The sequence below is a fragment of the Rhinopithecus bieti genome, unplaced genomic scaffold, assembly GCF_001698545.2.
Source record: "Rhinopithecus bieti isolate Rb0 unplaced genomic scaffold, ASM169854v2 scaffold_6945, whole genome shotgun sequence".
Classification (NCBI taxonomy): Eukaryota; Metazoa; Chordata; class Mammalia; order Primates; family Cercopithecidae; genus Rhinopithecus; species Rhinopithecus bieti.
This window is the reverse complement of record NW_016805531.1, coordinates 4,305,842-4,315,782: the sequence shown is the minus strand read 5'-3', so window position 1 is coordinate 4,315,782 and position 9,941 is coordinate 4,305,842.

Sequence of the window (9,941 nt, the reverse complement as noted above, 5' to 3'; positions counted from 1 at the left end):
AAAAAAAAAAAAAAAAAAAAAAAATTTACTTGGGGTTATTTTCAAACTTTTAGGACTTACTAACTAAAGCATGATCCTTCTGGCCAGTGGTAACACAAACTACTCACAGCCCTGTGTGAGCTCCAGAAATTGTTTAGTTTACTACATTCTAGTGGTCCTTTACCTGGCTTCATTGCGTTTCACTGGATGCATACATAGGTTACTTCTCAGCCAAAGACTCAAAAAGATTCCTCTGCAGATTTCTGGTGTTCTCTGTCTTTGTAAACTGGGCAATCCCAGGACTCACCTCATTTGTTCTCTTTCTCTCAGAGATCATAGTTATATGTTGCCTGTTGTCCAATGTCTGAAAGGCATTGTTTCATATATTTTATCCAGTTTTCTAATTCTCCAGAAAGAGAATTATTATAACAGTTAATTTTTCACAGGTGAAAACGTAAGTCTGTTGACAGATTTTTCATGACTTCTTCAATTTGATTAACAGTAATAGGATTTGGGGGACTTTCAATTTCTTCTTGAGCCAGATGTAGTAAGATATTTTCCTATAAATTGGTCTTTTTCTTTAAGTTTTTAAATGCTGTTAATAGAATTATTTTATTAACTTTTAAACCTCTCTCTTATTTATAGCTGTGCCCCTAGTTTCATCCATATCTGCTGAAGTGTATGTATCTGTCCACTGCTACTGGGGGGAAAATAATAATACTCTGCCTCTCTTCCATTCTCCAAATCCCACAGAATTACCTCTCATTTATGGCATCTAGCGTGGAAAATGGTAGCAAAAGATTCTAAGAAATGCTCTAGACTTCCGAACTCTTGGGGGATCACAGAAGAGAGATCCTGCGTTTCTAGTGGATAGTCTGGTGCAGTTCACTGCTTCAGGTGCTCAGCATCCATACGTAGCCTTTTACCCACATTAATTTTCAAACAATGAGAATGACACAATGCTTTCACCTCAGTTCTGTGACTATCTGTCTTGCAAGTGAAGATGCCCTCACTATCTTCCTTGGAAGGAGAGACCCAGAGTCTTATCAGTCATTTGTCTTCTCTTTATGATGGTCCTTCTTTTTCCTTTTCAGTCACAATCTTCCTTTGGTATCCTGTAACCTAAAAACTAAGTTATGAGGTTAGCTACCATCAACTCACCCTAAAGGAAAGAGTAGAGGACAGAGGAGAAGAAAGTCTGTATAGTAGTTGTACATCTATAAAACAAACCAGGGAACAATATGTTTAGCTATTAAAATCTCTCATTTTTTATTTTTTATTATTATTTTTTTAATTTTTTTATTTTTTGTAGTTTTTAAGTAGAGACGGAGTTTCACCGTGTTAGCCAGGATGGTCTCGATCTCCTGACCTCGTGATCCGCCCGTCTCGGCCTCCCAAAGTGCTGGGATTACAGGCTTGAGCCACCGCGCCCGGCCTCATTTTTTATTTTTTATTTTTTTGAGATGGACTCCTACTCTTGTCACCCAGACTGGAATGCAATGGCACAATCTCAGCTCAGCTGACTGCAACCTCTGCCTCCCGGGTTCAAGCAATTCTCCTGCCTCAGCCTCCCAAGTAGCTGGGATTATAGGTGCCCGCCACTAAACCTGGCTGATTTTTGTATTTTCTGTAGAGACGGGTTTTGCCATATTGGCCAGGGTGGTCTCGAACTCCTGACCTCGTGATCCGCCCGCCTTGCCCTCCTAAAGTGCTGGAATTACAGGCATTGAGCTGCTGTGACTGGCCAAAATCTCATTTCTTAATTGGTGATGAGGCAGTAGTTGGTGTTGATAATTTCCTTCTTCCCCTATGCATTTCACATTCCCTATTCTCTCAGTCAGCCCTTCAACTACTCATAGCTCTTTACCTTATAGCATGACTTACACCTTCACTGTTAAGTTTGTGAACTATTAATGGTTCTGATTGAACTGCGTTGCTATAGTCTTCCTTTACTTTTTGATGTGGGACATTGAAGTATTAAGAGGCATCATATCTAGGATGAGTGTTAAATCCACTGAGGAATTGCTGCCTCCTTCCTCCATTAGGGGGCAATGTAATCAACCTGCCATCAGGTGACTGTCTGGTGCTGCTGAGAAATGCTGCCATACTAGGGACTCATCGTTGACCTTTGCTATTGGTAGATTCAGCAATCACCAGTGGGAGTAGCCAGATTAGCCTTGGTGAGAAATCCCTATGGCAGAGCCCATGCATAACTTCTCATCCTGCTACCATGGCCACGTTGTTTATGAGTCCGTTGAGCAAGCCCTGGGGTGGCTGGGGAAATAGACTGAAAGGCATTCAACCTCCTGCCAGTGCTTCCCATTGGCTAAACCCAAGCAGAAGCCAGAGGGCAAGACAGCCTAGTGACACAGTCCACACAGGTCAGAGCAAGATGGAGAACAAGGGAGAAGGGATCTGGAGAAAGAAACAAAAGTTACTCAGTGTACTCTCTGTTGTGGTGCCTCAGGTAAGATTTCTGCTCACCACACCTAGACTGTTTTTTCAATTAAGACTTTGTAGACACTCATTGTTTCAATTCTGGGGAGACCATAAGCACTTAGCCAATGACAAGGATGCCTGCAGCTCAAACCACTGACTACCACACAGGCCTTGTGTCCCATTTCCATAACCGTAACCATACTGTCTGGCATTTATATGCTGCCATTAGCCTGTGCCACTGTGAGACCCCATTATTCTCACTGAGATCAAGGAGCCTAGATGAATGTCTGGCACACAGTGTCTGCTCAATAAATACTTGTTTATTGCATAAACACCTCGTGAGGTAGGTTTTGTTATCTGCTTTCTGTGTATTTTGTTGCAGTCAACTGGCTAACCTTTCTGGCTATCTTTGATCAGTTTCTCTCTTCCAGATCTCAGCTTGATTCCCTAAAGCTTAATACCACAGTCAAATTTATTACTTCCAAGCTCAGAAAGCGTAGTTGTTGGATGGGCTAAGCATCAACTCATGGAAACAGCAGCATCTGCAATGTTCTTCATTGCCTTCATTTCAGAAGTTGTGTTCTTAACAACAAGGAGTGTGAATGCTTTTTACATCTTCGACAAGATCAGGACTCAGAGCATGTGAAATGGAGGCAGGGAAACACAAGACTGAGGGAGTCCAGAGATTTGGGCTCTAGCCTGGTTCTACCTTTTGTGCATTGTGTTAGTTTCCTGGGGTGGCTGTAACAAATTACCATAAACATGTAGCTTAAAACAAAAGAAATTTGTTCTCTCATCATTCTGGAAGCTAGAAGTCTGATATCAAGGTGCTGGGAGAATCACACACCCTCCAAAGGTTCCCTCCTTTTTGCCTCTTTCAGCTTCTGGTGGCTCCAGGCATTCCTTGCCTTGTGGCTTACCTAATTCCATCGCTACTTCCATCTTCACATCACTTTTTTCTCTTCTGTGTCTCTGTGTTCAATATCTCTCTGCCTTTCTCTTACAAGGACACCTGCTATTGGATGTGGAGTTTGCCCTAAGTCCAGGATAATCCTATCATGAGACCCTTAGCTTAATTATATCTGCTAAGACCCTTTTTCCAAATAAGATAATGTTTAAGGTTCCAGGGATTAGAACTTGGACATTTCTTTTAGGGGGTCATTATTCAACCCACTACAGGCACATCAAATCACATCCTTTTCTGGGCCTCAGTTTCCCCATCTGTAAAATAAAGGGGTTGGATTGGATGAATCCCTAGACATGTTATAGTTCTCTTAATCTTTACTTCATGTAATCAAGGTTATATAAGTAATGTCACCCTAAACAGTGTGGTTACAGGAGACAACCAACAATTGACCACCAAAAAATTCTTCACAGCATAGCACCACAACACAGGCAAGAGGTCCTACTTTTGTGTTGTGTTTGTAAACCTGGCCCCAGCCTTGGCTCCATGCTCAAGAAGGTGAAATTGGCTCTAACTATTAAGCATCTTATCTCTGCTTCAACAGCTCACACCCACATGCCCAAAAAGAAGTAGGGATTTCTGATTCTTTAACAGAGGCTTCTGCAATCTCTGTCCTTGCACATATTGCCAGTGTCATCTTCTATTACCTTTAGCTTGCTGCCCTGTGGCTCAGAAAGCCACAGGGCAGATTTCATGACTCGTAGAAAAGAAAAAAATGTATTGAAGTGCTTTATTTAAATATAAACCACAGTCATAAATAGCTATTTTTGGCAAAGGAAACCCCAGCGAATTTCAGTGGGCTCTAAAGAAAAAGCCGTTGAGACTATGCTGAGTGATTTGGGGGCCTGCCTTCCTGGAAATCACCAAGGTGATAAAGGTGGAGCCACTAGACAACAGAGCCATCTTGTAATTGTACAGAACAGATGTTGACATTAAAACATTTCCAAAGGCTCAACACTTTAATGAGGCAGTAGGTTAAGATTGGACAATACCCCAAACACAAATCTGATAACACTTCATAATAATTTCCAAGAAAGACCCTTTTGTTTCCAGTGGTCTCTTTCTAGCGCCCTCTCCTAAGCAGTTGGTTATATACCAGTTCGGAAAGGGCAGAAATCTTTGTGATTAATGTTCAGCATCATGGCTACTCCAAGGCACGACACTGATATAAGCACAGTTGTCAATCAACAGAGTTCTCCAGCCTCTTTTGTCTGCTCTCTCCCCCCTACCCCCATCCTCTTCTGCCCAACCATTTCTAATAGGGCATCCTCCTATGACCACTTCTTTCTGCAACTCTCCCCACCCTGGCTGCAGCTCACACATACAGAACTAATCAGGTGTCATATCCCTGGGGCCTTGCTCCTTAAATTCCAAGATAACCAGTTAATAATTTAAGGTTTTATCTTAACTGCTTTACAATCGTTTATTAACCTTTGCCAAGACTTGTGCTGTACCAGCATCAAGCACTTTATTGTTGTTTTCCATCTTCTGGGAGGTACGAAAAGAAAAAACTGTCAAGTCAGTCATTCTGGTTTGTTGATCTCAGCTTCACAGTCTATGGGTAGAGGTCAACTCTGGTCCCTAAACTTTTCTACCCGGGGTTTGTGAATCTTCTTTCCCCTCATTAAATATAATCTCTTTATCTAAATCTCCTCAGAGGGAGCCAGCTAACCTGCTAATTTGTAGAAGGCTGTTAAAAAATATCCTTCTACCCCAAAATAACATGATCACTTTAATGGAGCTCCCTCAAGCTAACCTCCTTTATGATGAGACCCTGAGGCCAAGACAGGTCACAAAAGAAGATTCTCTGCTACTTCCAAGGCCCCAAGGTGTATCTGGATCTTCCAAGTATTCTTGTCTCACAGAATCTGTCTCATTTGTGATATAATATCCAAATCATGGCAAAGGAGCAATGGCATATGGGAGAAAGCAGTGTTGTGTCCATTTGTGTAGAATAAAAGATATACGACAGAAAGAAATCTGGTGTGAGTAGGAGTGGGCCTAGACGGTGTGTCCGTTCAGTTGAACCCTCCAAATATAAATGTTGAGGCATTAGAGAGTAGGCAGACGACTTAGTCCACTTGGGCTGCGGTAGCAAGCTACTACAGACTGGGTGAGTTAAATAACAGACACGTGTTTTCTCACCATTTTGGAGGCTGGAAGTCCAAGATAAAGGGGCCAGCCAATTCACTTTCTGGTGAGGGCTCTCGTCTTGGCTTGCAGACTGTGTCACCTTCTCCCTGTGTCCTAAGGAGACTAATCCTATCCGATTAGGGTTCTACCTATGACCTCATATAACATTAATTACTTTCTTAGTCCAAATAAAGTCACATAGGGGGTAGGACTTCAACGTATAAATTTTTGGGGGGAAAGGGACACATATCAGTTCACAGCAGCAGGGAAGGCTTAATCTAGACGTCTTGCTCTGTGGCTCAGAAAGGTGCGTCATACGTTCCAACTGGCAGAGCCAGTAATCTACTATTCTGGGACCTGGGTTGTATAAGTGAGGCTTATAAATCACTGCTAGGGGCCGGGCACGGTGGCTCACGCCTGTAATCCCAGCACTTTGGGAGGCTGAGGTGGGCTGATCATGAGATCAGGAGTTTGAGACCAGCCTGACCAACATGTTGAAACCCTGTCTCTACTAAAAACACAAAAATTAGCCGGGTATGGTTGTGGGTGCCTGTAATCCCAGCCACTCAGGAGGCTGAGGCAGGAGAATCGCTTGAACCCGGAAGGTGGAGGCTGCAGTGAGCCGAGATTGTGCCACTGCACTCCAGCCTGGGCGACAGAGCAAGACTCCATTTCCAAAAAAGAAAAAAAAAAAAAAAAAAAATCAGTGGTAGGAGCAGAGAGGGAGCCCCTGGGAACATGGTATAGATGGTATGGTGTTTAGTGTTAGCTTCACACATTCTGTAGCTTAGGGCCCATGCAGGTGTCGATGAAAAGAGTCAACATGAATGACCATGGCCCATTACACAGCCCTCAGGAGGTCCTAAGAACATGTGCCCAAGGCGGTCGGTACAGGTTGGTTTTATATATTTTAGGGAGGCATGAGACATCAATCAAATACATTTCAGAATACGGTGGTTTGGTTCAGAAAGGCCTGACAACTCAAGGCAGGTGGCTTCCAGGCAATGGGTAAATTTAAACATTTTCTGGTTGATAATTCATTGAGTTTATCTGAAGACCTGGGATCAATGGAAAGGAATGTTCAGGTTAAGATAAAGAATTGTGGAGACCAAGTTTTATTGTGCAGAAGAATATGTTAGATAGCAGACTTCAGAGAGAGAGAGAGTACCTTGTAAAATGTTTCTTATCAGACCTAAAAGGGCACCTGGCTCTTAGCTGATTATCTCCTGAATCTGGAAAGAAAGGAAGGAAAACAAAGGGGAAAAGGGATTCTCTATAGGATGTGGACTCTTCCCCCAAGAGACTTTGCGGGGCAATTTCAAGGTATGGCAAGGAAATGTATTTTGGGGTTAAATATCTTTTCCTTGTTTCATAATGTTATGCCAGAGTCAGACTGAAAAGTAAGTCACAATATATAGGGTCAAATAAAACCCATCTGATGATATTTTATGGTTTGTAGGGTATGACTCCCTAGACCCCTTAGGTAGGAATTTGGGCAAGATAAAAAATCAGGGCTTAGTCCTCACATGCCTGAATTTTTTTTTTTTTTTTTTTTTTTTTTTTTGAGACAAGGTCTCACTGCGTTGCCCAGGTTGGAGTGCAGTGGCACAATCACAGATCACTGCAACCTCAAACTCCCAGGCTCAAGTGATCCTCTCACCTCAGCCTCCACGTAGCTGGGACCACAGATGTGCACCACCATGCCCGGTTTTTAACATTTTTGGTAGAGACAGCATCTCCCTATGTTGCACAAGCTGGTCTTGAACTCCTGGGCTCAAGCAATCCTCCTGCCTTGGCCTCCCAAAGTGCTGGGATTATAGGCATGGACCACAGCGCCAGGCCAGGCCTGAAATCTTTCAGCGCATGAAGACTCTTTGCTCAGAAGTTCTGTCTAACTCACTGTGGCCCACTGGCCCACAGCCTGGGCCAACAGGGGATGCAATTTTTAGAGTCCTGGGGATGACTTGCTGGCCTCCAAAATTTTTTTATTTTACACATTTTAAGGAGTCAGGAAACAATCCTGAACAAGATGCTCTATATCCCTTCACTTGCTCACTGATTCTTAAAAGTTCTTTAACACAGGGGTCCCCAAACCCCAGGCCACGGACCAGTACTGGTTAGGAACTGGACACACAACAGGTGGTGAGCGGCAGGCGAGTGAGTGAAGCTACATCTGTATTTACAGTCGTTCCTTTTTGCTTGCTTTACCACCTGAGTGGAGCCTCTGGTCAGCTCAGCGGCAGCATTATATTTTCACAGGAACATGAACCCTATTGTGAACTGCACATGAGAGGGATCTAGATTGCGCACTCCTTATGAGAATCTAATGCCTGATGACCTATCAATGTCTCCCATCACCACCAGATGGGATTGTTTAGTTGCAGGAAAATAAGCTCAGGGTTCCCAGTGATTCTACATTATGGTGAATTGTATAATTATTTCATTATATATGACAATGCGATAATAGAAATAAAGAGCACAATAAATATAATGTGCTTGAATCATCGCAAAACCATGGAAAAAATTGTCTTCCACAAAACCGATCCCTGGTGCCAAAAAGGTTGGGGACTGCTGCTTTTAACAGAGTACAGGACCCACATGGGCTACTTTCTGTTTTTTTGTTTTTTTTTTTTAATGGAGGAGTCTTGCTCTGTTGCCCAGTCTGGAGTGCAGTGGCACAATCTCTGCTCACTGCAACCTCCGCCTCCCAGGTTCAAGCAGTTCTCTTGTCTCAGCTTCCTGAGTAGCTGGGACTACAGGTATGCACCACTATGCCCTGCTAATTTTTGTATTTTTAGTAGAGATGGGATTTCACCATGTTGGCCAGGCTGGTCTCGAACTCCTGACCTCAGGTGATCTGCCCGCTTTGGCCTCCCAAAGTACTGGGATTACAGGCGTGAGCCACCACCTCTGGTACCCATGTGGGCTACTTTCTGACTTTGGTTTACAGCGAGGCAGCCGATTCAATTCTAATTTTTTAAGTTTTTGGTGCTCCAAGTGAGGCTTGAATTAGATTTCTTTTTTTTTTCTTTTCTTTTTGGAGGAGGGGAATGGAGTCTCACTCTGTTGCCCAGGCTGGAGTGCAGTGGCACGATCTCGGCTCACTGCAAGCTCCGCCTCCTGGGCTCATGCCATTCTTCTGCCTCAGTCTCCCAAGTAGCTGAGACTACAGGCGCCCACCACCACACCCGGCTAATTTTTTGTATTTTTAGTAGAGACAGGATTTCATCGTGTTAGCCAGGATGGTCTCGATCTCCTGACCTCGTGATCCGTCCGTCTCTGCCTCCCAAAATGCTGGGATTACAGGCGTGAGCCACCGCGCCCGGCGTTGAATTAGATTTCTTAAGGGCAGGTTTTGATCAGGCTGGAGAGAGGAAAACTGGAGGAGAGAGCCAAGGAAAAGAGGTGGGGCTTTTGCTCTGAAGACGCTCTCTGCTGGCTTCCTATTCATCTGTGCTGTTCTCCCTCAGGACCGAGCCTGCCTCTATCACGGCCCTGCCTCCCCATGCCCCCATTTCACCAGGTTGGGCCCCATTCCCTCGTGCACTCGGGACAGTGATTTCTCGTGGAAAGGATTGGGTTGGAACCGCTTGCTGAGGTGGAGGGGAAAAGAATGAAGCAAGGAGGTGACTGCACCATTGCATTCTATCTTCTCACAGGCCGCCTTCCAGTTTTTAATGCCACAGCCAGCAGACCCCCCACTTGGAAAGGTTCTTGAGAACTCAGCCTGTGGACTGAATCATGGGCGGATTTGGTAACTTCAAAGCTGGCACCAGCCTGGCGGCCCTTCCCTGCTATTAGAGTTATCTTAACTTATTTCAGGAGAACTTCGATTTATAACACACTTATCTTCATTGCAGCACTGTTAGTGGAAGACATTTTCCGGAACTGGAACAGCCTCTTGAGATGTGACTGGGGATTGACTCAGTCCCGCAGTTGCAATGCCTCTATCAGTGTCCTCTGGGGTTTTAGGAGTGCCTGGGGCAAGTCTAGAAGTTACCTACTTTGTTGTGACCCTAATTGAGAAAATACCTAATTGTCTGGATTCACATCTAAGATTTCTACTCAACAGCAGTTGGGCAGGTTGCTTTACCTCGCTAAGACTCCATTTTTGTAAACAGGGTTTTTAAAAAGCAGTAACTACTTCATAGAGGTTTGAGAGGATTCAGTGAGATAATGCATGGAAGGCCCCTGGCTCAGAGATTGGCACCTAGTAAACTCTCAATAAAGGTTAATGACATTATTAATAAAAATTGAGGCCAGGCATGGTAGCTCATGCCTGTAATCCCAGCACTTTCGGAGATCGAGGCAAGGAGGACCACTTGAGGCCAGGAGTTCGAGACCAGCCTGATCAATATAGTGAGACCCTGTTTCTATTTGTTTATTTATTTAAATTTTTTTTTTTTTTTTTTTTTTTTTTTTTTTT